This window comes from Oncorhynchus keta, unplaced genomic scaffold (genome assembly GCF_023373465.1).
Source record: "Oncorhynchus keta strain PuntledgeMale-10-30-2019 unplaced genomic scaffold, Oket_V2 Un_scaffold_7257_pilon_pilon, whole genome shotgun sequence".
Taxonomy (NCBI): domain Eukaryota; kingdom Metazoa; phylum Chordata; class Actinopteri; order Salmoniformes; family Salmonidae; genus Oncorhynchus; species Oncorhynchus keta.
In genome coordinates, this window is record NW_026290993.1 from 163101 (window position 1) to 185320 (window position 22220).

At 39.3% G+C, this 22220-nt stretch overlaps 59 non-coding genes across 59 annotated transcripts; all 59 read right to left on the reverse strand.

Moving 5' to 3' along the window:
• Positions 1-116: 116 nt before the first annotated feature.
• On the reverse strand, positions 117-189 carry trnav-uac (transfer RNA valine (anticodon UAC)). Its single transcript has one exon. It is a non-coding gene; the product is annotated as a tRNA-Val (tRNA).
• A 491-nt stretch (positions 190-680) lies between these two features.
• Positions 681-753, reverse strand: trnav-uac (transfer RNA valine (anticodon UAC)). Its single transcript has one exon. It is a non-coding gene; the product is annotated as a tRNA-Val (tRNA).
• A 216-nt stretch (positions 754-969) lies between these two features.
• trnav-uac (transfer RNA valine (anticodon UAC)) lies at positions 970-1042 on the reverse strand. Its single transcript has one exon. It is a non-coding gene; the product is annotated as a tRNA-Val (tRNA).
• Positions 1043-2841: 1799 nt separating this feature from the next.
• On the reverse strand, positions 2842-2914 carry trnav-uac (transfer RNA valine (anticodon UAC)). The gene has a single exon. It is a non-coding gene; the product is annotated as a tRNA-Val (tRNA).
• Positions 2915-3134: 220 nt separating this feature from the next.
• Positions 3135-3207, reverse strand: trnav-uac (transfer RNA valine (anticodon UAC)). The gene has a single exon. It is a non-coding gene; the product is annotated as a tRNA-Val (tRNA).
• A 270-nt stretch (positions 3208-3477) lies between these two features.
• Positions 3478-3550, reverse strand: trnav-uac (transfer RNA valine (anticodon UAC)). The gene has a single exon. It is a non-coding gene; the product is annotated as a tRNA-Val (tRNA).
• A 97-nt stretch (positions 3551-3647) lies between these two features.
• On the reverse strand, positions 3648-3720 carry trnav-uac (transfer RNA valine (anticodon UAC)). Its single transcript has one exon. It is a non-coding gene; the product is annotated as a tRNA-Val (tRNA).
• A 99-nt stretch (positions 3721-3819) lies between these two features.
• trnav-uac (transfer RNA valine (anticodon UAC)) lies at positions 3820-3892 on the reverse strand. Its single transcript has one exon. It is a non-coding gene; the product is annotated as a tRNA-Val (tRNA).
• Positions 3893-4111: 219 nt separating this feature from the next.
• Positions 4112-4184, reverse strand: trnav-uac (transfer RNA valine (anticodon UAC)). The gene has a single exon. It is a non-coding gene; the product is annotated as a tRNA-Val (tRNA).
• Positions 4185-4455: 271 nt separating this feature from the next.
• Positions 4456-4528, reverse strand: trnav-uac (transfer RNA valine (anticodon UAC)). The gene has a single exon. It is a non-coding gene; the product is annotated as a tRNA-Val (tRNA).
• A 449-nt stretch (positions 4529-4977) lies between these two features.
• trnav-uac (transfer RNA valine (anticodon UAC)) lies at positions 4978-5050 on the reverse strand. Its single transcript has one exon. It is a non-coding gene; the product is annotated as a tRNA-Val (tRNA).
• Positions 5051-5151: 101 nt separating this feature from the next.
• trnav-uac (transfer RNA valine (anticodon UAC)) lies at positions 5152-5224 on the reverse strand. The gene has a single exon. It is a non-coding gene; the product is annotated as a tRNA-Val (tRNA).
• A 329-nt stretch (positions 5225-5553) lies between these two features.
• Positions 5554-5626, reverse strand: trnav-uac (transfer RNA valine (anticodon UAC)). Its single transcript has one exon. It is a non-coding gene; the product is annotated as a tRNA-Val (tRNA).
• Positions 5627-5846: 220 nt separating this feature from the next.
• trnav-uac (transfer RNA valine (anticodon UAC)) lies at positions 5847-5919 on the reverse strand. Its single transcript has one exon. It is a non-coding gene; the product is annotated as a tRNA-Val (tRNA).
• A 99-nt stretch (positions 5920-6018) lies between these two features.
• On the reverse strand, positions 6019-6091 carry trnav-uac (transfer RNA valine (anticodon UAC)). The gene has a single exon. It is a non-coding gene; the product is annotated as a tRNA-Val (tRNA).
• A 98-nt stretch (positions 6092-6189) lies between these two features.
• On the reverse strand, positions 6190-6262 carry trnav-uac (transfer RNA valine (anticodon UAC)). Its single transcript has one exon. It is a non-coding gene; the product is annotated as a tRNA-Val (tRNA).
• Positions 6263-6362: 100 nt separating this feature from the next.
• trnav-uac (transfer RNA valine (anticodon UAC)) lies at positions 6363-6435 on the reverse strand. The gene has a single exon. It is a non-coding gene; the product is annotated as a tRNA-Val (tRNA).
• Positions 6436-6707: 272 nt separating this feature from the next.
• On the reverse strand, positions 6708-6780 carry trnav-uac (transfer RNA valine (anticodon UAC)). Its single transcript has one exon. It is a non-coding gene; the product is annotated as a tRNA-Val (tRNA).
• A 271-nt stretch (positions 6781-7051) lies between these two features.
• On the reverse strand, positions 7052-7124 carry trnav-uac (transfer RNA valine (anticodon UAC)). Its single transcript has one exon. It is a non-coding gene; the product is annotated as a tRNA-Val (tRNA).
• A 100-nt stretch (positions 7125-7224) lies between these two features.
• Positions 7225-7297, reverse strand: trnav-uac (transfer RNA valine (anticodon UAC)). The gene has a single exon. It is a non-coding gene; the product is annotated as a tRNA-Val (tRNA).
• Positions 7298-7699: 402 nt separating this feature from the next.
• On the reverse strand, positions 7700-7772 carry trnav-uac (transfer RNA valine (anticodon UAC)). Its single transcript has one exon. It is a non-coding gene; the product is annotated as a tRNA-Val (tRNA).
• Positions 7773-7871: 99 nt separating this feature from the next.
• On the reverse strand, positions 7872-7944 carry trnav-uac (transfer RNA valine (anticodon UAC)). Its single transcript has one exon. It is a non-coding gene; the product is annotated as a tRNA-Val (tRNA).
• A 313-nt stretch (positions 7945-8257) lies between these two features.
• trnav-uac (transfer RNA valine (anticodon UAC)) lies at positions 8258-8330 on the reverse strand. The gene has a single exon. It is a non-coding gene; the product is annotated as a tRNA-Val (tRNA).
• A 99-nt stretch (positions 8331-8429) lies between these two features.
• trnav-uac (transfer RNA valine (anticodon UAC)) lies at positions 8430-8502 on the reverse strand. The gene has a single exon. It is a non-coding gene; the product is annotated as a tRNA-Val (tRNA).
• Positions 8503-8601: 99 nt separating this feature from the next.
• trnav-uac (transfer RNA valine (anticodon UAC)) lies at positions 8602-8674 on the reverse strand. The gene has a single exon. It is a non-coding gene; the product is annotated as a tRNA-Val (tRNA).
• A 275-nt stretch (positions 8675-8949) lies between these two features.
• trnav-uac (transfer RNA valine (anticodon UAC)) lies at positions 8950-9022 on the reverse strand. Its single transcript has one exon. It is a non-coding gene; the product is annotated as a tRNA-Val (tRNA).
• Positions 9023-9118: 96 nt separating this feature from the next.
• trnav-uac (transfer RNA valine (anticodon UAC)) lies at positions 9119-9191 on the reverse strand. Its single transcript has one exon. It is a non-coding gene; the product is annotated as a tRNA-Val (tRNA).
• A 161-nt stretch (positions 9192-9352) lies between these two features.
• On the reverse strand, positions 9353-9425 carry trnav-uac (transfer RNA valine (anticodon UAC)). The gene has a single exon. It is a non-coding gene; the product is annotated as a tRNA-Val (tRNA).
• Positions 9426-9524: 99 nt separating this feature from the next.
• On the reverse strand, positions 9525-9597 carry trnav-uac (transfer RNA valine (anticodon UAC)). Its single transcript has one exon. It is a non-coding gene; the product is annotated as a tRNA-Val (tRNA).
• A 103-nt stretch (positions 9598-9700) lies between these two features.
• On the reverse strand, positions 9701-9773 carry trnav-uac (transfer RNA valine (anticodon UAC)). The gene has a single exon. It is a non-coding gene; the product is annotated as a tRNA-Val (tRNA).
• A 309-nt stretch (positions 9774-10082) lies between these two features.
• On the reverse strand, positions 10083-10155 carry trnav-uac (transfer RNA valine (anticodon UAC)). Its single transcript has one exon. It is a non-coding gene; the product is annotated as a tRNA-Val (tRNA).
• Positions 10156-10254: 99 nt separating this feature from the next.
• trnav-uac (transfer RNA valine (anticodon UAC)) lies at positions 10255-10327 on the reverse strand. The gene has a single exon. It is a non-coding gene; the product is annotated as a tRNA-Val (tRNA).
• Positions 10328-10598: 271 nt separating this feature from the next.
• trnav-uac (transfer RNA valine (anticodon UAC)) lies at positions 10599-10671 on the reverse strand. Its single transcript has one exon. It is a non-coding gene; the product is annotated as a tRNA-Val (tRNA).
• A 1456-nt stretch (positions 10672-12127) lies between these two features.
• trnav-uac (transfer RNA valine (anticodon UAC)) lies at positions 12128-12200 on the reverse strand. Its single transcript has one exon. It is a non-coding gene; the product is annotated as a tRNA-Val (tRNA).
• Positions 12201-12298: 98 nt separating this feature from the next.
• Positions 12299-12371, reverse strand: trnav-uac (transfer RNA valine (anticodon UAC)). The gene has a single exon. It is a non-coding gene; the product is annotated as a tRNA-Val (tRNA).
• A 129-nt stretch (positions 12372-12500) lies between these two features.
• trnav-uac (transfer RNA valine (anticodon UAC)) lies at positions 12501-12573 on the reverse strand. The gene has a single exon. It is a non-coding gene; the product is annotated as a tRNA-Val (tRNA).
• Positions 12574-12776: 203 nt separating this feature from the next.
• On the reverse strand, positions 12777-12849 carry trnav-uac (transfer RNA valine (anticodon UAC)). Its single transcript has one exon. It is a non-coding gene; the product is annotated as a tRNA-Val (tRNA).
• A 271-nt stretch (positions 12850-13120) lies between these two features.
• Positions 13121-13193, reverse strand: trnav-uac (transfer RNA valine (anticodon UAC)). The gene has a single exon. It is a non-coding gene; the product is annotated as a tRNA-Val (tRNA).
• Positions 13194-13770: 577 nt separating this feature from the next.
• trnav-uac (transfer RNA valine (anticodon UAC)) lies at positions 13771-13843 on the reverse strand. Its single transcript has one exon. It is a non-coding gene; the product is annotated as a tRNA-Val (tRNA).
• A 441-nt stretch (positions 13844-14284) lies between these two features.
• Positions 14285-14357, reverse strand: trnav-uac (transfer RNA valine (anticodon UAC)). The gene has a single exon. It is a non-coding gene; the product is annotated as a tRNA-Val (tRNA).
• A 270-nt stretch (positions 14358-14627) lies between these two features.
• trnav-uac (transfer RNA valine (anticodon UAC)) lies at positions 14628-14700 on the reverse strand. The gene has a single exon. It is a non-coding gene; the product is annotated as a tRNA-Val (tRNA).
• Positions 14701-14803: 103 nt separating this feature from the next.
• On the reverse strand, positions 14804-14876 carry trnav-uac (transfer RNA valine (anticodon UAC)). Its single transcript has one exon. It is a non-coding gene; the product is annotated as a tRNA-Val (tRNA).
• A 99-nt stretch (positions 14877-14975) lies between these two features.
• On the reverse strand, positions 14976-15048 carry trnav-uac (transfer RNA valine (anticodon UAC)). Its single transcript has one exon. It is a non-coding gene; the product is annotated as a tRNA-Val (tRNA).
• A 724-nt stretch (positions 15049-15772) lies between these two features.
• trnav-uac (transfer RNA valine (anticodon UAC)) lies at positions 15773-15845 on the reverse strand. Its single transcript has one exon. It is a non-coding gene; the product is annotated as a tRNA-Val (tRNA).
• A 270-nt stretch (positions 15846-16115) lies between these two features.
• trnav-uac (transfer RNA valine (anticodon UAC)) lies at positions 16116-16188 on the reverse strand. The gene has a single exon. It is a non-coding gene; the product is annotated as a tRNA-Val (tRNA).
• Positions 16189-16860: 672 nt separating this feature from the next.
• Positions 16861-16933, reverse strand: trnav-uac (transfer RNA valine (anticodon UAC)). The gene has a single exon. It is a non-coding gene; the product is annotated as a tRNA-Val (tRNA).
• Positions 16934-17032: 99 nt separating this feature from the next.
• On the reverse strand, positions 17033-17105 carry trnav-uac (transfer RNA valine (anticodon UAC)). Its single transcript has one exon. It is a non-coding gene; the product is annotated as a tRNA-Val (tRNA).
• A 272-nt stretch (positions 17106-17377) lies between these two features.
• trnav-uac (transfer RNA valine (anticodon UAC)) lies at positions 17378-17450 on the reverse strand. The gene has a single exon. It is a non-coding gene; the product is annotated as a tRNA-Val (tRNA).
• Positions 17451-17936: 486 nt separating this feature from the next.
• Positions 17937-18009, reverse strand: trnav-uac (transfer RNA valine (anticodon UAC)). The gene has a single exon. It is a non-coding gene; the product is annotated as a tRNA-Val (tRNA).
• A 600-nt stretch (positions 18010-18609) lies between these two features.
• Positions 18610-18682, reverse strand: trnav-uac (transfer RNA valine (anticodon UAC)). The gene has a single exon. It is a non-coding gene; the product is annotated as a tRNA-Val (tRNA).
• Positions 18683-18953: 271 nt separating this feature from the next.
• On the reverse strand, positions 18954-19026 carry trnav-uac (transfer RNA valine (anticodon UAC)). Its single transcript has one exon. It is a non-coding gene; the product is annotated as a tRNA-Val (tRNA).
• Positions 19027-19246: 220 nt separating this feature from the next.
• Positions 19247-19319, reverse strand: trnav-uac (transfer RNA valine (anticodon UAC)). The gene has a single exon. It is a non-coding gene; the product is annotated as a tRNA-Val (tRNA).
• A 99-nt stretch (positions 19320-19418) lies between these two features.
• Positions 19419-19491, reverse strand: trnav-uac (transfer RNA valine (anticodon UAC)). The gene has a single exon. It is a non-coding gene; the product is annotated as a tRNA-Val (tRNA).
• A 103-nt stretch (positions 19492-19594) lies between these two features.
• Positions 19595-19667, reverse strand: trnav-uac (transfer RNA valine (anticodon UAC)). The gene has a single exon. It is a non-coding gene; the product is annotated as a tRNA-Val (tRNA).
• A 330-nt stretch (positions 19668-19997) lies between these two features.
• On the reverse strand, positions 19998-20070 carry trnav-uac (transfer RNA valine (anticodon UAC)). Its single transcript has one exon. It is a non-coding gene; the product is annotated as a tRNA-Val (tRNA).
• A 445-nt stretch (positions 20071-20515) lies between these two features.
• trnav-uac (transfer RNA valine (anticodon UAC)) lies at positions 20516-20588 on the reverse strand. The gene has a single exon. It is a non-coding gene; the product is annotated as a tRNA-Val (tRNA).
• Positions 20589-20687: 99 nt separating this feature from the next.
• On the reverse strand, positions 20688-20760 carry trnav-uac (transfer RNA valine (anticodon UAC)). Its single transcript has one exon. It is a non-coding gene; the product is annotated as a tRNA-Val (tRNA).
• Positions 20761-21417: 657 nt separating this feature from the next.
• trnav-uac (transfer RNA valine (anticodon UAC)) lies at positions 21418-21490 on the reverse strand. The gene has a single exon. It is a non-coding gene; the product is annotated as a tRNA-Val (tRNA).
• Positions 21491-21593: 103 nt separating this feature from the next.
• Positions 21594-21666, reverse strand: trnav-uac (transfer RNA valine (anticodon UAC)). Its single transcript has one exon. It is a non-coding gene; the product is annotated as a tRNA-Val (tRNA).
• Between the last annotated feature and the right edge of the window lie 554 nt (positions 21667-22220).

The following is a 22220-nucleotide window of genomic DNA, read 5'->3' on the forward strand; positions in this document are numbered from 1 at the left end:
CACTACATTACAGAAACTGCTGCTAGTATTATCAGCAAGGAGTAACACGAGTTTTACAGATATTCATTGCATGTACTTGAATTTCAAAAATGAGTTCTTTATTTGAAACAGAGCACTGTTTCCGCCCGGTTTCGAACCAGGGACCTTTCGCGTGTAAAGCGAACGTGATAACCACTACACTACAGAAACTGCTGCTAGTATTATCAGCAAGGAGTAACCCGAGTTTTACAGATATTCATTGCATGTACTTGAATTTCAAAAATTATTTATTTATTAGAAACAGAGCACTGTTTCCGCCCGGTTTTCGAACCAGGGACCTTTCGCGTGTAAAGCGAACGTGATAACCACTACACTACAGAAACTGCTGCTAGTACTATCAGCAAGGAGTAACCCGAGTTTTACAGATATTCATTGCATGTATTCGAATTTCCTGATACAGCACTAAATGAATGTGTCAAAGAGCACTGTTTCCGCCCGGTTTCGAACCAGGGACCTTTCACGTGTAAAGCAAACGTGAAAACCACTACACTAAAAAAACTGCTACTAGTATTATCAGCAAGGAGTAACCCGAGTATTAGAGATATTCATTGCATGTATTCAAATTTCCAAAAAAAAAACAATCATGAGAACATATATTCTCTGTGGTTGATACAGCACTAACTGAATGTGTCAAAGAGCACTGTTTCCGCCCGGTTTCGAACCAGGGACCTTTCGCGTGTAAAGCAAACGTGATAACCACTACACTACAGAAACTGCTGCTAGTTTTACCAGCAAGGAGTAACCCGAGTTTTACAGATATTCATTGCATGTATGAATTTCAAAAATAAGCTATTTATTAGAACAGCTATTCTCTGTTACAAATACAGTACTTCTTACATGTGTCAGAGACCTCTGTTTCCAAAATAAGGTATTCATGAAAGCAACTCATCTCTTTTATAAATAGTTACTTACTGCATGTGTCAAAAGTACTGTTTCCGCCCGGTTTCGAACCAGGGACCTTTCACGTGTAAAGCGAACGTGATAACCACTACACTACAGAAACTGCTGCTAGTATTATCAGCAAGGAGTAACCCGAGTTTTACAGATATTCATTGCATGTACTTGAATTTCAAAAAATGAGTTATTTATTAGAAACAGAGCACTGTTTCCGCCCGGTTCGAACCAGGGACCTTTCGCGTGTAAAGCGAACGTGATAACCACTACACTACAGAAACTGCTGCTAGTACTATCAGCAAGGAGTAACCCGAGTTTTACAGATATTCATTGCATGTACTTGAATTTCAAAAATGAGTTATTTATTAGAAACAGAGCACTGTTTCCGCGCCGGTTTCGAACCAGGGACCTTTCGCGTGTAAAGCGAACGTGATAACCACTACACTACAGAAACTGCTGCTAGTATTATCAGCAAGGAGTAACCCGAGTTTTACAGATATTCATTGCATGTACATGAATTTAAAAAAGTATTTATTTATTAGAAACAGAGCACTGTTTCCGCCCGGTTTCGAACCAGGGACCTTTGGCGTGTAAAGCGAACGTGATAACCACTACACTACAGAAACTGCTGCTAGTACTATCAGCAAGGAGTAACCCGAGTTTTACAGATATTCATTGCATGTACTCGAATTTCAAAAATAAGCTATTTATTAGAACAGCTATTCTCTGTTACAAATACAGTACTTCTTACATGTGTCAGAGACCTCTGTTTCCAAAATAAGGTGAAAGCAACTCATCTCTTTTATAAATAGTTACTTACTGCATGTGCACTGTTTCCGCCCGGTTTCGAACCAGGGACCTTTCACGTGTAAAGCAAACGTGATAACCACTACACTACAGAAACTGCTGCTAGTATTATCAGCAAGGAGTAACCCGAGTTTTACAGATATTCATTGCATGTACTTGAATTTCAAAAATTATTTATTTATTAGAAACAGAGCACTGTTTCCCCGGTTTCGAACCAGGGACCTTTCGCGTGTAAAGCGAACGTGATAACCACTACACTACAGAAACTGCTGCTAGTATTATCAGCAAGGAGTAACCCGAGTTTTACAGATATTCATTGCATGTACTTGAATTTAAAAAATTATTTATTTATTAGAAACAGAGCACTGTTTCCGCGCCGGTTTCGAACCAGGGACCTTTCGCGTGTAAAGCGAACGTGATAACCACTACACTACAGAAACTGCTGCTAGTATTATCAGCAAGGAGTAACCCGAGTTTTACAGATATTCATTGCATGTACTTGAATTTAAAAAATTATTTATTTATTAGAAACAGAGCACTGTTTCCGCCCGGTTTTCGAACCAGGGACCTTTCGCGTGTAAAGCGAACGTGATAACCACTACACTACAGAAACTGCTGCTAGTACTATCAGCAAGGAGTAACCCGAGTTTTACAGATATTCATTGCATGTACTTGAATTTCAAAAATTAGTTCTTTATTAGAAACAGAGCACTGTTTCCGGCCGGTTTCGAACCAGGGACCTTTCGCGTGTAAAGCGAACGTGATAACCACTACACTACAGAAACTGCTGCTAGTACTATCAGCAAGGAGTAACCCGAGTTTTACAGATATTCATTGCATGTATTCGAATTTCCAAAAAAAGCTATTCATTTATTTGATACAGCACTAAATGAATGTGTCAAAGAGCACTGTTTCCGCCCGGTTTCGAACCAGGGACCTTTCACGTGTAAAGCAAACGTGAAAACCACTACACTACAGAAACTGCTGCTAGTATTATCAGCAAGGAGTAACCCGAGTTTTACAGATATTCATTGCATGTATTGAATTTCAAAAAAAAAATGAGAACATATATTCTCTGTTTGATTAACTGAAAAAGAGCACTGTTTCCGCCCGGTTTCGAACCAGGGACCTTTCGCGTGTAAAGCAAACGTGATAACCACTACACTACAGAAACTGCTGCTAGTTTTATCAGCAAGGAGTAACCCGAGTTTTACAGATATTCATTGCATGTACTTGAATTTCAAAAATAAGCTATTTATTAGAACAGCTATTCTCTGTTACAAATACAGTACTTCTTACATGTGTCAGAGACCTCTGTTTCCAAAATAAGGTATTCATGAAAGCAACTCATCTCTTTTATAAATATGTTACTTACTGCATGTGTCAAAAAGTACTGTTTCCGCCCGGTTTCGAACCAGGGACCTTTCACGTGTAAAGCGAACGTGATAACCACTACACTACAGAAACTGCTGCTAGTATTATCAGCAAGGAGTAACCCGAGTTTTACAGATATTCATTGCATGTACTCGAATTTCAAAAATGATTTATTTATTAGAAACAGAGCACTGTTTCCGCCCAGTTTCGAACCAAGGAAATTTCGCGTGTAAAGCGAACGTGATAACCACTACACTACAGAAACTGCTGCTAGTACTATCAGCAAGGAGTAACCCGAGTTTTACAGATATTCATTGCATGTATTGAATTTCAAAAATAAGTTATTTATTAGAAACAGAGCACTGTTTCCGCCCGGTTTCGAACCAGGGACCTTTCGCGTGTAAAGCGAACGTGATAACCACTACACTACAGAAACTGCTGCTAGTATTATCAGCAAGGAGTAACCCGAGTTTTACAGATATTCATTGCATGTATTGAATTTAAAAAATATTTATTTATTAGAAACAGAGCACTGTTTCCGCCCGGTTTCGAACCAGGGACCTTTCGCGTGTAAAGCGAACGTGATAACCACTACACTACAGAAACTGCTGCTAGTATTATCAGCAAGGAGTAACCCGAGTTTTACAGATATTCATTGCATGTACTTGAATTTCAAAAATTATTTATTTATTAGAAACAGAGCACTGTTTCCGCCCGGTTTCGAACCAGGGACCTTTCGCGTGTAAAGCAAACGTGATAACCACTACACTACAGAAACTGCTGCTAGTATTATCAGCAAGGAGTAACCCGAGTTTTACAGATATTCATTGCATGTATTGAATTTCAAAAATAAGCTATTTATTAGAACAGCTATTCTCTGTTACAAATACAGTACTTCTTACATGTGTCAGAGACCTCTGTTTCCAAAATAAGGTATTCATGAAAGCAACTCATCTCTTTTATAAATATGTTACTTACTGCATGTGTCAAAAAGTACTGTTTCCGCCCGGTTTCGAACCAGGGACCTTTCACGTGTAAAGCGAACGTGATAACCACTACACTACAGAAACTGCTGCTAGTACTATCAGCAAGGAGTAACCCGAGTTTTACAGATATTCATTGCATGTACTCGAATTTCAAAAATTATTTATTTATTAGAAACAGAGCACTGTTTCCGCCCGGTTTCGAACCAAGGAACTTTCGCGTGTAAAGCGAACGTGATAACCACTACACTACAGAAACTGCTGCTAGTATTATCAGCAAGGAGTAACCCGAGTTTTACAGATATTCATTGCATGTACTCGAATTTCAAAAATTATTTATTTATTAGAAACAGAGCACTGTTTCCGCCCGGTTTCGAACCAGGGACCTTTCGCGTGTAAAGCGAACGTGATAACCACTACACTACAGAAACTGCTGCTAGTATTATCAGCAAGGAGTAACCCGAGTTTTACAGATATTCATTGCATGTACTTGAATTTCAAAAATTATTTATTTATTAGAAACAGAGCACTGTTTCCACTGTTTCCGCCCGGTTTCGAACCAGGGACCTTCGCGTGTAAAGCAAACGTGATAACCACTACACTACAGAAACTGCTGCTAGTTTTATCAGCAAGGAGTAACCCGAGTTTTACAGATATTCATTGCATGTACTTGAATTTCAAAAATGAGTTATTTATTTGAAACAGAGCACTGTTTCCGAGCACTGTTTCGAACCAGGGACCTTTCGCGTGTAAAGCAAACGTGATAACCACTACACTACAGAAACTGCTGCTAGTTTATCAGCAAGGAGTAACCCGAGTTTTACAGATATTCATTGCATGTACTTGAATTTCAAAAATGATTTATTATGAAACAGAGCACTGTTTCCGCCCGGTTTCGAACCAGGGACCTTTCGCGTGTAAAGCGAACGTGATAACCACTACACTACAGAAACTGCTGCTAGTATTATCAGCAAGGAGTAACCCGAGTTTTACAGATATTCATTGCATGTACTTGAATTTCTGAAAAATTATTTATTTATTAGAAACAGAGCACTGTTTCCGCCCGGTTTCGAACCAGGGACCTTTCGCGTGTAAAGCAAACGTGATAACCACTACACTACAGAAACTGCTGCTAGTACTATCAGCAAGGAGTAACCCGAGTTTTACAGATATTCATTGCATGTATTGAATTTCAAAAAAAATGAGAACATATATTTCTGTTTTATACAGCACTAACTGAATGTGTCAAAGAGCACTGTTTCCGCCCGGTTTCGAACCAGGGACCTTTCACGTGTAAAGCAAACGTGAAAACCACTACACTACAGAAACTGCTGCTAGTATTATCAGCAAGGAGTAACCCGAGTTTTACAGATATTCATTGCATGTATTCAAATTTTCATGAGAACATATATTCTCTGTGGTTGATACAGCACTAACTGAATGTGTCAAAGAGCACTGTTTCCGCCCGGTTTCGAACCAGGGACCTTTCGCGTGTAAAGCAAACGTGATAACCACTACACTACAGAAACTGCTGCTAGTTTTACCAGCAAGGAGTAACCCGAGTTTTACAGATATTCATTGCATGTACTCGAATTTCAAAAATAAGCTATTTATTAGAACAGCTATTCTCTGTTACAAATACAGTACTTCTTACATGTGTCAGAGACCTCTGTTTCCAAAATAAGGTATTCATGAAAGCAACTCATCTCTTTTATAAATATGTTACTTACTGCATGTGTCAAAAAGTACTGTTTCCGCCCGGTTTCGAACCAGGGACCTTTCACGTGTAAAGCGAACGTGATAACCACTACACTACAGAAACTGCTGCTAGTATTATCAGCAAGGAGTAACCCGAGTTTTACAGATATTCATTGCATGTACTTGAATTTCAAAAATGATTTATTTATTAGAAACAGAGCACTGTTTCCGCCCGGTTTCGAACCAGGGACCTTTCGCGTGTAAAGCGAACGTGATAACCACTACACTACAGAAACTGCTGCTAGTACTATCAGCAAGGAGTAACCCGAGTTTTACAGATATTCATTGCATGTATTGAATTTCAAAAAGCATTTATTTATTAGAAACAGAGCACTGTTTCCGCCCGGTTTCGAACCAGGGACCTTTCACGTGTAAAGCGAACGTGATAACCACTACACTACAGAAACTGCTGCTAGTATTATCAGCAAGGAGTAACCCGAGTTTTACAGATATTCATTGCATGTACTTGAATTTTAAAAAAATATTTATTTATTAGAAACAGAGCACTGTTTCCGCCCGGTTTCGAACCAGGGACCTTTCGCGTGTAAAGCAAACGTGATAACCACTACACTACAGAAACTGCTGCTAGTTTTATCAGCAAGGAGTAACCCGAGTTTTACAGATATTCATTGCATGTACTTGAATTTCAAAAATGAGTTATTTATTAGAAACAGAGCACTGTTTCCGCGCCGGTTTCGAACCAGGGACCTTTCGCGTGTAAAGCGAACGTGATAACCACTACACTACAGAAACTGCTGCTAGTATTATCAGCAAGGAGTAACCCGAGTTTTACAGATATTCATTGCATGTACTTGAATTTAAAAAATTATTTATTTATTAGAAACAGAGCACTGTTTCCGCCCGGTTTCGAACCAGGGACCTTTCGCGTGTAAAGCGAACGTGATAACCACTACACTACAGAAACTGCTGCTAGTACTATCAGCAAGGAGTAACCCGAGTTTTACAGATATTCATTGCATGTACTCGAATTTCAAAAATTATTTATTTATTAGAAACAGAGCACTGTTTCCGCCCGGTTTCGAACCAGGGACCTTTCACGTGTAAAGCAAACGTGATAACCACTACACTACAGAAACTGCTGCTAGTTTTATCAGCAAGGAGTAACCCGAGTTTTATAGATATTCATTGCATGTACTTGAATTTCAAAAATGAGTTATTTATTAGAAACAGAGCACTGTTTCCGCCCGGTTTCGAACCAGGGACCTTTCGCGTGTAAAGCGAACGTGATAACCACTACACTACAGAAACTGCTGCTAGTATTATCAGCAAGGAGTAACCCGAGTTTTACAGATATTCATTGCATGTACTTGAATTTTAAAAAAGTATTTATTTATTAGAAACAGAGCACTGTTTCCGCCCGGTTTCGAACCAGGGACCTTTCGCGTGTAAAGCGAACGTGATAACCACTACACTACAGAAACTGCTGCTAGTACTATCAGCAAGGAGTAACCCGAGTTTTACAGATATTCATTGCATGTATTGAATTTCAAAAATGAATTTCAAAAATAAGCTATTTATTAGAACAGCTATTCTCTGTTACAAATACAGTACTTCTTACATGTGTCAGAGACCTCTGTTTCCAAAATAAGGTATTCATGAAAGCAACTCATCTCTTTTATAAATATGTTACTTACTGCATGTGTCAAAAGTACTGTTTCCGCCCGGTTTCGAACCAGGGACCTTCACGTGTAAAGCGAACGTGATAACCACTACACTACAGAAACTGCTGCTAGTATTATCAGCAAGGAGTAACCCGAGTTTTACAGATATTCATTGCATGTACTTGAATTTAAAAAATTATTTATTTATTAGAAACAGAGCACTGTTTCCGCCCGGTTTCGAACCAGGGACCTTTCGCGTGTAAAGCGAACGTGATAACCACTACACTACAGAAACTGCTGCTAGTATTATCAGCAAGGAGTAACCCGAGTTTTACAGATATTCATTGCATGTACTTGAATTTAAAAAATTATTTATTTATTAGAAACAGAGCACTGTTTCCGCCCGGTTTCGAACCAGGGACCTTTCGCGTGTAAAGCGAACGTGATAACCACTACACTACAGAAACTGCTGCTAGTATTATCAGCAAGGAGTAACCCGAGTTTTACAGATATTCATTGCATGTACTTGAATTTCAAAAATGAGTTATTTATTTGAAACAGAGCACTGTTTCCGCCCGGTTTCGAACCAGGGGCCTTTCACGTGTAAAGCAAACGTGAAAACCACTACACTACAGAAACTGCTGCTGGTATTATCAGCAAGGAGTAACCCGAGTTTTACAGATATTCATTGCATGTATTCAAATTTCCAAAAAAAGCTATTCATGAGAACATATATTCTCTGTTGTTGATACAGCACTAACTGAATGTGTCAAAGAGCACTGTTTCCGCCCGGTTTCGAACCAGGGACCTTTCGCGTGTAAAGCAAACGTGATAACCACTACACTACAGAAACTGCTGCTAGTTTTATCAGCAAGGAGTAACCCGAGTTTTACAGATATTCATTGCATGTACTTGAATTTCAAAAATGAGTTATTTATTAGAAACAGAGCACTGTTTCCGCCCGGTTTCGAACCAGGGACCTTTCGCGTGTAAAGCGAACGTGATAACCACTACACTACAGAAACTGCTGCTAGTATTATCAGCAAGGAGTAACCCGAGTTTTACAGATATTCATTGCATGTACTCGAATTTCAAAAATTATTTATTTATTAGAAACAGAGCACTGTTTCCGCCCGGTTTCGAACCAGGGACCTTTCGCGTGTAAAGCGAACGTGATAACCACTACACTACAGAAACTGCTGCTAGTATTATCAGCAAGGAGTAACCCGAGTTTTACAGATATTCATTGCATGTATTCGAATTTCCTGATACAGCACTAAATGAATGTGTCAAAGAGCACTGTTTCCGCCCGGTTTCGAACCAGGGACCTTTCACGTGTAAAGCAAACGTGATAACCACTACACTACAGAAACTGCTGCTAGTATTATCAGCAAGGAGTAACCCGAGTTTTACAGATATTCATTGCATGTACTTGAATTTCAAAAATGAGTTCTTTATTTGAAACAGAGCACTGTTTCCGCCCGGTTTCGAACCAGGGACCTTTCGCGTGTAAAGCGAACGTGATAACCACTACACTACAGAAACTGCTGCTAGTACTATCAGCAAGGAGTAACCCGAGTTTTACAGATATTCATTGCATGTATTGAATTTCAAACAGCACTAATGAATTGAAAAGAGCACTGTTTCCGCCCGGTTTCGAACCAGGGACCTTTCGCGTGTAAAGCAAACGTGATAACCACTACACTACAGAAACTGCTGCTAGTTTTATCAGCAAGGAGTAACCCGAGTTTTACAGATATTCATTGCATGTACTTGAATTTCAAAAATGCTATTTATTAGAACAGCTATTCTCTGTTACAAATACAGCACATGTGTCAAGACCTCTGTTTCCAAAATGTATTCATGAAAGAGCACTGTTTCCGCCCGGTTTCGAACCAGGGACCTTTCACGTGTAAAGCGAACGTGATAACCACTACACTACAGAAACTGCTGCTAGTATTATCAGCAAGGAGTAACCCGAGTTTTACAGATATTCATTGCATGTACTTGAATTTCAAAAATGAGTTATTTATTAGAAACAGAGCACTGTTTCCGCCCGGTTTCGAACCAGGGACCTTTCGCGTGTAAAGCGAACGTGATAACCACTACACTACAGAAACTGCTGCTAGTATTATCAGCAAGGAGTAACCCGAGTTTTACAGATATTCATTGCATGTATTCGAATTTCCTGATACAGCACTAAATGAATGTGTCAAAGAGCACTGTTTCCGCCCGGTTTCGAACCAGGGACCTTTCGCGTGTAAAGCGAACGTGATAACCACTACACTACAGAAACTGCTGCTAGTATTATCAGCAAGGAGTAACCCGAGTTTTACAGATATTCATTGCATGTATTCGAATTTCCTGATACAGCACTAAATGAATGTGTCAAAGAGCACTGTTTCCGCCCGGTTTCGAACCAGGGACCTTTCACGTGTAAAGCAAACGTGAAAACCACTACACTACAGAAACTGCTGCTGGTATTATCAGCAAGGAGTAACCCGAGTTTTACAGATATTCATTGCATGTATTGAATTTCCAAAAAAAAAAATCATGAGAACATATATTTATTTGAACAGCACTAACTGAATGTGTCAAAGAGCACTGTTTCCGCCCGGTTTCGAACCAGGGACCTTTCGCGTGTAAAGCGAACGTGATAACCACTACACTACAGAAACTGCTGCTAGTATTATCAGCAAGGAGTAACCCGAGTTTTACAGATATTCATTGCATGTACTTGAATTTTAAAAAGTATTTATTTATTAGAAACAGAGCACTGTTTCCACCCGGTTTCGAACCAGGGACCTTTCGCGTGTAAAGCGAACGTGATAACCACTACACTACAGAAACTGCTGCTAGTATTATCAGCAAGGAGTAACCCGAGTTTTACAGATATTCATTGCATGTACTTGAATTTCAAAAATGAGTTATTTATTAGAAACAGAGCACTGTTTCCGCGCCGGTTTCGAACCAGGACCTTTCGCGTGTAAAGCGAACGTGATAACCACTACACTACAGAAACTGCTGCTAGTATTATCAGCAAGGAGTAACCCGAGTTTTACAGATATTCATTGCATGTACTTGAATTTCAAAAATTATTTATTTATTAGAAACAGAGCACTGTTTCCGCCCGGTTTCGAACCAGGGACCTTTCGCGTGTAAAGCAAACGTGATAACCACTACACTACAGAAACTGCTGCTAGTATTATCAGCAAGGAGTAACCCGAGTTTTACAGATATTCATTGCATGTTGAATTTCAAAAATAAGTATTTATTAGAACAGCTATTCTCTGTTACAAATACAGTACTTCTTACATGTGTCAGAGACCTCTGTTTCCAAAATAAGGTATCATGAAAGCAACTCATCTCTTTTATAAATATGTTACTTACTGCAGTCACTGTTTCCGCCCGGTTTCGAACCAGGGACCTTTCACGTGTAAAGCGAACGTGATAACCACACACTACAGAAACTGCTGCTAGTTTTATCAGCAAGGAGTAACCCGAGTTTTACAGATATTCATTGCATGTACTCGAATTTCAAAAATTATTTATTTATTAGAAACAGAGCACTGTTTCCGCCCGGTTTCGAACCAAGGAACTTTCGCGTGTAAAGCGAACGTGATAACCACTACACTACAGAAACTGCTGCTAGTATTATCAGCAAGGAGTAACCCGAGTTTTACAGATATTCATTGCATGTACTCGAATTTCAAAAATTATTTATTTATTAGAAACAGAGCACTGTTTCCGCCCGGTTTCGAACCAAGGAACTTTCGCGTGTAAAGCGAACGTGATAACCACTACACTACTGAAACTGCTGCTAGTACTATCAGCAAGGAGTAACCCGAGTTTTACAGATATTCATTGCATGTACTCAAATTTCAAAAATTATTTATTTATTAGAAACAGAGCACTGTTTCCGCCCGGTTTCGAACCAGGGACCTTTCACGTGTAAAGCAAACGTGAAAACCACTACACTACAGAAACTGCTGCTGGTATTATCAGCAAGGAGTAACCCGAGTTTTACAGATATTCATTGCATGTATTCAAATTTCCAAAAAAAGCTATTCATGAGAACATATATTCTCTGTTGTTGATACAGCACTAACTGAATGTGTCAAAGAGCACTGTTTCCGCCCGGTTTCGAACCAGGGAACTTTCACGTGTAAAGCAAACGTGATAACCACTACACTACAGAAACTGCTGCTAGTTTTATCAGCAAGGAGTAACCCGAGTTTTACAGATATTCATTGCATGTACTTGAATTTCAAAAATGAGTTATTTATTAGAAACAGAGCACTGTTTCCGCGCCGGTTTCGAACCAGGGACCTTTCGCGTGTAAAGCGAACGTGATAACCACTACACTACAGAAACTGCTGCTAGTATTATCAGCAAGGAGTAACCCGAGTTTTACAGATATTCATTGCATGTACTTGAATTTAAAAAATTATTTATTTATTAGAAACAGAGCACTGTTTCCGCCCGGTTTTCGAACCAAGGACCTTTCGCGTGTAAAGCGAACGTGATAACCACTACACTACAGAAACTGCTGCTAGTACTATCAGCAAGGAGTAACCCGAGTTTTACAGATATTCATTGCATGTATTCGAATTTCCTGATACAGCACTAAATGAATGTGTCAAAGAGGACTGTTTCCGCCCGGTTTCGAACCAGGGACCTTTCGCGTGTAAAGCAAACGTGATAACCACTACACTACAGAAACTGCTGCTAGTATTATCAGCAAGGAGTAACCCGAGTTTTACAGATATTCATTGCATGTACTTGAATTTCAAAAATGAGTTATTTATTGAAACAGAGCACTGTTTCCGCCCGGTTTCGAACCAGGGACCTTTCGCGTGTAAAGCAAACGTGATAACCACTACACTACAGAAACTGCTGCTAGTATTATCAGCAAGGAGTAACCCGAGTTTTACAGATATTCATTGCATGTATTCAAATTTAAAGAATATTCATGAGAACATATATTCTCTGTTGATACAGCACTTGAATGTGAAAAGAGCACTGTTTCCGCCCGGTTTCGAACCAGGGACCTTTCGCGTGTAAAGCAAACGTGATAACCACTACACTACAGAAACTGCTGCTAGTTTTATCAGCAAGGAGTAACCCGAGTTTTACAGATATTCATTGCATGTATGAATTTCAAAAAAATAAGCTATTTATTAGAATTCTCTGTTACAAATACAGTACTTCTTACATGTGTCAGAGACCTCTGTTTCCAAAATAAGGTATTCATGAAAGCAACTCATCTCTTTTATAAATATGTTACTTACTGCAGCACTGTTTCCGCCCGGTTTCGAACCAGGGACCTTTCGCGTGTAAAGCGAACGTGATAACCACTACACTACAGAAACTGCTGCTAGTTTTACCAGCAAGGAGTAACCCGAGTTTTACAGATATTCATTGCATGTACTCGAATTTCAAAAATTATTTATTTATTAGAAACAGAGCACTGTTTCCGCCCGGTTTCGAACCAAGGAACTTTCGCGTGTAAAGCGAACGTGATAACCACTACGCTACAGAAACTGCTGCTAGTATTATCAGCAAGGAGTAACCCGAGTTTTACAGATATTCATTGCATGTACTTGAATTTAAAAAAGTATTTATTTATTAGAAACAGAGCACTGTTTCCGCCCGGTTTCGAACCAGGGACCTTTCGCGTGTAAAGCAAACGTGATAACCACTACACTACAGAAACTGCTGCTAGTATTATCAGCAAGGAGTAACCCGAGTTTTACAGATATTCATTGCATGTATTGAATTTCAATAAGCACTAAATGAATGTGTAAAAGAGCACTGTTTCCGCCCGGTTTCGAACCAGGGACCTTTCACGTGTAAAGCAAACGTGAAAACCACTACACTACAGAAACTGCTGCTAGTATTATCAGCAAGGAGTAACCCGAGTTTTACAGATATTCATTGCATGTATTCAAATTTCCAAAAAAAGTTATTCATGAGAACATATATTCTCTGTTGTTGATACAGCACTAACTGAATGTGTCAAAGAGCACTGTTTCCGCCCGGTTTCGAACCAGGGACCTTTCACGTGTAAAGCAAACGTGATAACCACTACACTACAGAAACTGCTGCTAGTATTATCAGCAAGGAGTAACCCGAGTTTTACAGATATTCATTGCATGTACTTGAATTTCAAAAATAATTTATTTATTAGAACAGCTAACAAATACAGTACTTCTTACTCAGAGACCTCTGTTTCCAAAATAAGGTATTTTGAAAGCAACTCATCTCGGTTTTACTGCATGTGTCAAAAGTACTGTTTCCGCCCGGTTTCGAACCAGGGACCTTTCACGTGTAAAGCGAACGTGATAACCACTACACTACAGAAACTGCTGCTAGTTTTATCAGCAAGGAGTAACCCGATTTACAGATATTCATTGCATGTACTTGAATTTCAAAAATGATTTATTTATTAGAAACAGAGCACTGTTTCCGCCCGGTTTCGAACCAGGGACCTTTCGCGTGTAAAGCGAACGTGATAACCACTACACTACTGAAACTGCTGCTAGTACTATCAGCAAGGAGTAACCCGAGTTTTACAGATATTCATTGCATGTACTCAAATTTCAAAAATTATTTATTTATTAGAAACAGAGCACTGTTTCCGCCCGGTTTCGAACCAGGGACCTTTCACGTGTAAAGCAAACGTGAAAACCACTACACTACAGAAACTGCTGCTGGTATTATCAGCAAGGAGTAACCCGAGTTTTACAGATATTCATTGCATGTACTTGAATTTCAAAAATGAGTTCTTTATTTGAAACAGAGGACTGTTTCCGCCCGGTTTCGAACCAGGGACCTTTCGCGTGTAAAGCAAACGTGATAACCACTACACTACAGAAACTGCTGCTAGTTTTACCAGCAAGGAGTAACCCGAGTTTTACAGATATTCATTGCATGTACTTGAATTTCAAAAATGAGTTCTTTATTTGAAACAGAGCACTGTTTCCGCCCGGTTTCGAACCAGGGACCTTTCGCGGGTAAAGCGAACGTGATAACCACTACACTACAGAAACTGCTGCTAGTACTATCAGCAAGGAGTAACCCGAGTTTTACAGATATTCATTGCATGTACTGAATTTCAAAAATTATTTATTTATTAGAAACAGAGCACTGTTTCCGCCCGGTTTCGAACCAGGGACCTTTCGCGTGTAAAGCGAACGTGATAACCACTACACTACAGAAACTGCTGCTAGTACTATCAGCAAGGAGTAACCTGAGTTTTACAGATATTCATTGCATGTATTCGAATTTCCTGATACAGCACTAAATGAATGTGTCAAAGAGCACTGTTTCCGCCCGGTTTCGAACCAGGGACCTTTCACGTGTAAAGCGAACGTGATAACCACTACACTACAGAAACTGCTGCTAGTATTATCAGCAAGGAGTAACCCGAGTTTTACAGATATTCATTGCATGTACTTGAATTTCAAAAATGAGTTATTTATTTGAAACAGAGCACTGTTTCCGCCCGGTTTCGAACCAGGGACCTTTCGCGTGTAAAGCAAACGTGATAACCACTACACTACAGAAACTGCTGCTAGTTTTATCAGCAAGGAGTAACCCGAGTTTTACAGATATTCATTGCATGTATTTGAATTTCCTGATACAGCACTAAATGAATGTGTCAAAGAGCACTGTTTCCGCCCGGTTTCGAACCAGGGACCTTTCACGTGTAAAGCAAACGTGATAACCACTACACTACAGAAACTGCTGCTAGTTTTATCAGCAAGGAGTAACCCGAGTTTTACAGATATTCATTGCATGTACTTGAATTTCAAAAATAAGCTATTTATTAGAACAGCTATTCTCTGTTACAAATACAGTACTTCTTACATGTGATAAGACCTCTGTTTCCAAAATAAGGTATTCATGCAACTCATCTCTTTTATAAATATGATGTGTCAAAGAGCACTGTTTCCGCCCGGTTTCGAACCAGGGACCTTTCACGTGTAAAGCAAACGTGAAAACCACTACACTACAGAAACTGCTGCTAGTTTTATCAGCAAGGAGTAACCCGAGTTTTACAGATATTCATTGCATGTACTTGAATTTAAAAAATTATTTATTTATTAGAAACAGAGCACTGTTTCCGCCCGGTTTCGAACCAAGGAACTTTCGCGTGTAAAGCGAACGTGATAACCACTACACTACAGAAACTGCTGCTAGTATTATCAGCAAGGAGTAACCCGAGTTTTACAGATATTCATTGCATGTACTTGAATTTAAAAAAGTATTTATTTATTAGAAACAGAGCACTGTTTCCACCCGGTTTCGAACCAGGGACCTTTCGCGTGTAAAGCGAACGTGATAACCACTACACTACAGAAACTGCTGCTAGTATTATCAGCAAGGAGTAACCTGAGTTTAACAGATATTCATTGCATGTACTTAAATTTCAAAAATGAGTTATTTATTAGAAACAGAGCACTGTTTCCGCCCGGTTTCGAACCAGGGAATTTCGCATGTAATGCAAACGTGATAACCACTACACTACAGAAACTGCTGCTAGTTTTATCAGCAAGGAGTAACCCGAGTTTTACAGATATTCATTGCATTTACTTGAATTTCAAAAATGAGTTCTTTATTTGAAACAGAGCACTGTTTCCGCCCGGTTTCGAACCAGGGACCTTTCGCGTGTAAAGCGAACGTGATAACCACTACACTACAGAAACTGCTGCTAGTTTTATCAGCAAGGAGTAACCCGAGTTTTACAGATATTCATTGCATGTACTTGAATTTCAAAAATAAGCTATTTATTAGAACAGCTATTCTCTGTTACAAATACAGTACTAACTGGATTTGTCAAAGAGAACTGTTTCCGCCCGGTTTCGAACCGGGGACCATTCGTGTGTAAAGCAAACTTGATAACAATTAAACTGGAGAAACTGCTGCTAGTATTATCAGCAAGGAGTAAACCAAATTTTACAGATATTCATTGCATGTATTGAAATTCCAACATAATCCATTTATGAAAATTCTCTGTTACAAATACAGTACTTCTCACAACAGACCTCTGTTTCCAAAATAAGGTATTCTGAAAGCAACTCATCTCTTTTATAAATATGTTACTTACTGCATGTGTCAAAAAGTACTGTTTCCGCCCGGTTTCGAACCAGGGACCTTTCACGTGTAAAGCAAACGTGATAACACTACACTACAGAAACTGCTGCTAGTATTATCAGCAAGGAGTAAACCAAGTTTTACAGATATTCATTGCATGTACTCATTTCAAAAAAATTTTCCAACATAATATTCATTGCTGTTAATAATACAGTACTTCTTACATGATACAGCAGAGACCTCTGTTTCCAAAATAAGGTATTACTGCATGTGTCAAAGAGCACTGTTTCCGCCCGGTTTCGAACCAGGGACCTTTCACGTGTAAAGCGAACGTGATAACCACTACACTACAGAAACTGCTGCTAGTATTATCAGCAAGGAGTAACCCGAGTTTTACAGATATTCATTGCATGTACTTGAATTTCAAAAATGAGTTCTTTATTTGAAACAGAGCACTGTTTCCGCCCGGTTTCGAACCAGGGACCTTTCGCGTGTAAAGCGAACGTGATAACCACTACACTACAGAAACTGCTGCTAGTACTATCAGCAAGGAGTAACCCGAGTTTTACAGATATTCATTGCATGTACTTGAATTTCAAAAATGAGTTATTTATTAGAAACAGAGCACTGTTTCCGCGCCGTTTTCGAACCAGGGACCTTTCGCGTGTAAAGCGAACGTGATAACCACTACACTACAGAAACTGCTGCTAGTATTATCAGCAAGGAGTAACCCGAGTTTTACAGATATTCATTGCATGTACTCGAATTTCAAAAATTATTTATTTATTAGAAACAGAGCACTGTTTCCGCCCGGTTTCGAACCAGGGACCTTTCGCGTGTAAAGCGAACGTGATAACCACTACACTACAGAAACTGCTGCTAGTACTATCAGCAAGGAGTAACCCGAGTTTTACAGATATTCATTGCATGTATTCAAATTTCCAAAAAAAGCTATTCATGAGAACATATATTCTCTGTTGTTGATACAGCACTAACTGAATGTGTCAAAGAGCACTGTTTCCGCCCGGTTTCGAACCAGGGACCTTTCACGTGTAAAGCAAACGTGAAAACCACTACACTACAGAAACTGCTGCTAGTTTTATCAGCAAGGAGTAACCCGAGTTTTACAGATATTCATTGCATGTACTTGAATTTCAAAAATGAGTTATTTATTAGAAACAGAGCACTGTTTCCGCGCCGGTTTCGAACCAGGGACCTTTCGCGTGTAAAGCGAACGTGATAACCACTACACTACAGAAACTGCTGCTAGTATTATCAGCAAGGAGTAACCCGAGTTTTACAGATATTCATTGCATGTACTTGAATTTAAAAAAGTATTTATTTATTAGAAACAGAGCACTGTTTCCGCCCGGTTTCGAACCAGGGACCTTTCGCGTGTAAAGCGAACGTGATAACCACTACACTACAGAAACTGCTGCTAGTATTATCAGCAAGGAGTAACCCGAGTTTTACAGATATTCATTGCATGTACTCGAATTTCAAAAATAAGCTATTTATTAGAACAGCTATTCTCTGTTACAAATACAGTACTAACTGGATTTGTCAAAGAGCACTGTTTCCGCCCGGTTTCGAACCAGGGACCATTCGTGTAAAGCAAACTTGATAACAATTAAACTGGAGAAACTGCTGCTAGAATTATTACTGTGGAGTAAACCAAATTGTACATATATTCATCGCACAAATTACAGAAATTCCAACATAATGCATTTATGAAAATTCTCTGTTACAAATACAGTACTTCTCACATGTGTCAGAGACCTCTGTTTCCAAAATAAGGTATTCATGAAAGCAACTCATCTCTTTTATAAATATGTTACTTACTGCATGTGTCAAAAAGTACTGTTTCCACCCGGTTTCGAACCAGGGACCTTTCACGTGTAAAGCGAACGTGATAACCACTACACTACAGAAACTGCTGCTAGTATTATCAGCAAGGAGTAACCCGAGTTTTACAGATATTCATTGCATGTACTTGAATTTCAAAAATGAGTTATTTATTAGAAACAGAGCACTGTTTCCGCCCGGTTTCGAACCAGGGACCTTTCGCGTGTAAAGCGAACGTGATAACCACTACACTACAGAAACTGCTGCTAGTACTATCAGCAAGGAGTAACCCGAGTTTTACAGATATTCATTGCATGTACTCGAATTTCAAAAATTATTTATTTATTAGAAACAGAGCACTGTTTCCGCCCGGTTTCAAACCAAGGAACTTTTGCGTGTAAAGCGAACGTGATAACCACTACACTACAGAAACTGCTGCTAGTACTATAAGCAAGGAGTAACCCGAGTTTTACAGATATTCATTGCATGTACTTGAATTTCAAAAATGAGTTATTTATTAGAAACAGAGCACTGTTTCCGCCCGGTTTCGAACCAGGGACCTTTCGCGTGTAAAGCGAACGTGATAACCACTACACTACAGAAACTGCTGCTAGTACTATCAGCAAGGAGTAACCCGAGTTTTACAGATATTCATTGCATGTACTCGAATTTCAAAAATAAGCTATTTATTAGAACAGCTATTCTCTGTTACAAATACAGTACTTCTTACATGTGTCAGAGACCTCTGTTTCCAAAATAAGGTATTCATGAAAGCAACTCATCTCTTTTATAAATATGTTACTTACTGCATGTGTCAAAAAGTACTGTTTCCGCCCGGTTTCGAACCAGGGACCTTTCACGTGTAAAGCGAACGTGATAACCACTACACTACAGAAACTGCTGCTAGTACTATCAGCAAGGAGTAACCCGAGTTTTACAGATATTCATTGCATGTACTCGAATTTCAAAAATTATTTATTTATTAGAAACAGAGCACTGTTTCCGCCCGGTTTCGAACCAGGGACCTTTCGCGTGTAAAGCGAACGTGATAACCACTACACTACAGAAACTGCTGCTAGTACTATCAGCAAGGAGTAACCCGAGTTTTACAGATATTCATTGCATGTATTCGAATTTCCTGATACAGCACTAAATGAATGTGTCAAAGAGCACTGTTTCCGCCCGGTTTCGAACCAGGGACCTTTCACGTGTAAAGCGAACGTGATAACCACTACACTACAGAAACTGCTGCTAGTATTATCAGCAAGGAGTAACCCGAGTTTTACAGATATTCATTGCATGTATTCAAATTTCCAAAAAAAGTTATTCATGAGAACATATATTCTCTGTGTTTCGAACCAGGGACCTTTTGATACAGCACTAAACTGAATTGTCAAAGAGCACTGTTTCCGCCCGGTTTCGAACCAGGGACCTTTCACGTGTAAAGCAAACGTGATAACCACTACACTACAGAAACTGCTGCTAGTTTTATCAGCAAGGAGTAACCCGAGTTTTACAGATATTCATTGCATGTACTTGAATTTCAAAAATGAGTTATTTATTAGAAACAGAGCACTGTTTCCGCCCGGTTTCGAACCAGGGACCTTTCGCGTGTAAAGCGAACGTGATAACCACTACACTACAGAAACTGCTGCTAGTATTATCAGCAAGGAGTAACCCGAGTTTTACAGATATTCATTGCATGTACTTGAATTTCTGAAAAATTATTTATTTATTAGAAACAGAGCACTGTTTCCGCCCGGTTTCGAACCAGGGACCTTTCGCGTGTAAAGCAAACGTGATAACCACTACACTACAGAAACTGCTGCTAGTACTATCAGCAAGGAGTAACCCGAGTTTTACAGATATTCATTGCATGTATTGAATTTCCTGAACAGCACTAAATGAATTGAAAAGAGCACTGTTTCCGCCCGGTTTCGAACCAGGGACCTTTCGCGTGTAAAGCAAACGTGATAACCACTACACTACAGAAACTGCTGCTAGTATTATCAGCAAGGAGTAACCCGAGTTTTACAGATATTCATTGCATGTACTTGAATTTCAAAAATGAGTTATTTATTTGAAACAGAGCACTGTTTCCGCCCGGTTTCGAACCAGGGACCTTTCGCGTGTAAAGCGAACGTGATAACCACTACACTACAGAAACTGCTGCTAGTACTATCAGCAAGGAGTAACCCGAGTTTTACAGATATTCATTGCATGTACTCGAATTTCAAAAATTATTTATTTATTAGAAACAGAGCACTGTTTCCGCCCGGTTTCGAACCAGGGACCTTTCGCGTGTAAAGCGAACGTGATAACCACTACACTACAGAAACTGCTGCTAGTACTATCAGCAAGGAGTAACCCGAGTTTTACAGATATTCATTGCATGTACTCGAATTTCAAAAATTATTTATTTATTAGAAACAGAGCACTGTTTCCGCCCGGTTTCGAACCAAGGAACTTTCGCGTGTAAAGCGAACGTGATAACCACTACACTACAGAAACTGCTGCTAGTACTATCAGCAAGGAGTAACCCGAGTTTTACAGATATTCATTGCATGTACTCGAATTTCAAAAATTATTTATTTATTAGAAACAGAGCACTGTTTCCGCCCGGTTTCGAACCAGGGACCTTTCACGTGTAAAGCAAACGTGAAAACCACTACACTACAGAAACTGCTGCTGGTATTATCAGCAAGGAGTAACCCGAGTTTTACAGATATTCATTGCATGTATTCAAATTTCCAAAAAAAGCTATTCATGAGAACATATATTCTCTGTTGTTGATACAGCACTAACTGAATGTGTCAAAGAGCACTGTTTCCGCCCGGTTTCGAACCAGGGACCTTTCACGTGTAAAGCAAACGTGAAAACCACTACACTACAGAAACTGCTGCTAGTTTTATCAGCAAGGAGTAACCCGAGTTTTACAGATATTCATTGCATGTACTTGAATTTCAAAAATGAGTTATTTATTAGAAACAGAGCACTGTTTCCGCCCGGTTTCGAACCAGGGACCTTTCACGTGTAAAGCGAACGTGATAACCACTACACTACAGAAACTGCTGCTAGTTTTATCAGCAAGGAGTAACCCGAGTTTTACAGATATTCATTGCATGTATTCGAATTTCCTGATACAGCACTAAATGAATGTGTCAAAGAGCACTGTTTCCGCCCGGTTTCGAACCAGGGACCTTTCGCGTGTAAAGCGAACGTGATAACCACTACACTACAGAAACTGCTGCTAGTACTATCAGCAAGGAGTAACCCGAGTTTTACAGATATTCATTGCATGTACTCGAATTTCAAAAATAAGCTATTTATTAGAACAGCTATTCTCTGTTACAAATACAGTACTAACTGGATTTGTCATAGAGAACTGTTTCCGCCCGGCCTCGAACCGGGGACCATTCGTGTGTAAAGCAAACTTGATAACAATTAAACTGGAGAAACTGCTGCTCGAATTATTACTGTGGAGTAAACCAAATTGTACATATATTCATCGCACGAATTCGAAATTCCAACATAATCCATTTATGAAAATTCTCTGTTACAAATACAGTACTTCTCACATGTGTCAGAGACCTCTGTTTCCAAAATAAGGTATTCATGAAAGCAACTCATCTCTTTTATAAATATGTTACTTACTGCATGTGTCAAAAAGTACTGTTTCCGCCCGGTTTCGAACCAGGGACCTTTCACGTGTAAAGCAAACGTGTCAGAGACCTCTGTTTCCAAAATAAGGTATTCATGAAAGCAACTCATCTCTTTTATAAATATGTTACTTACTGCA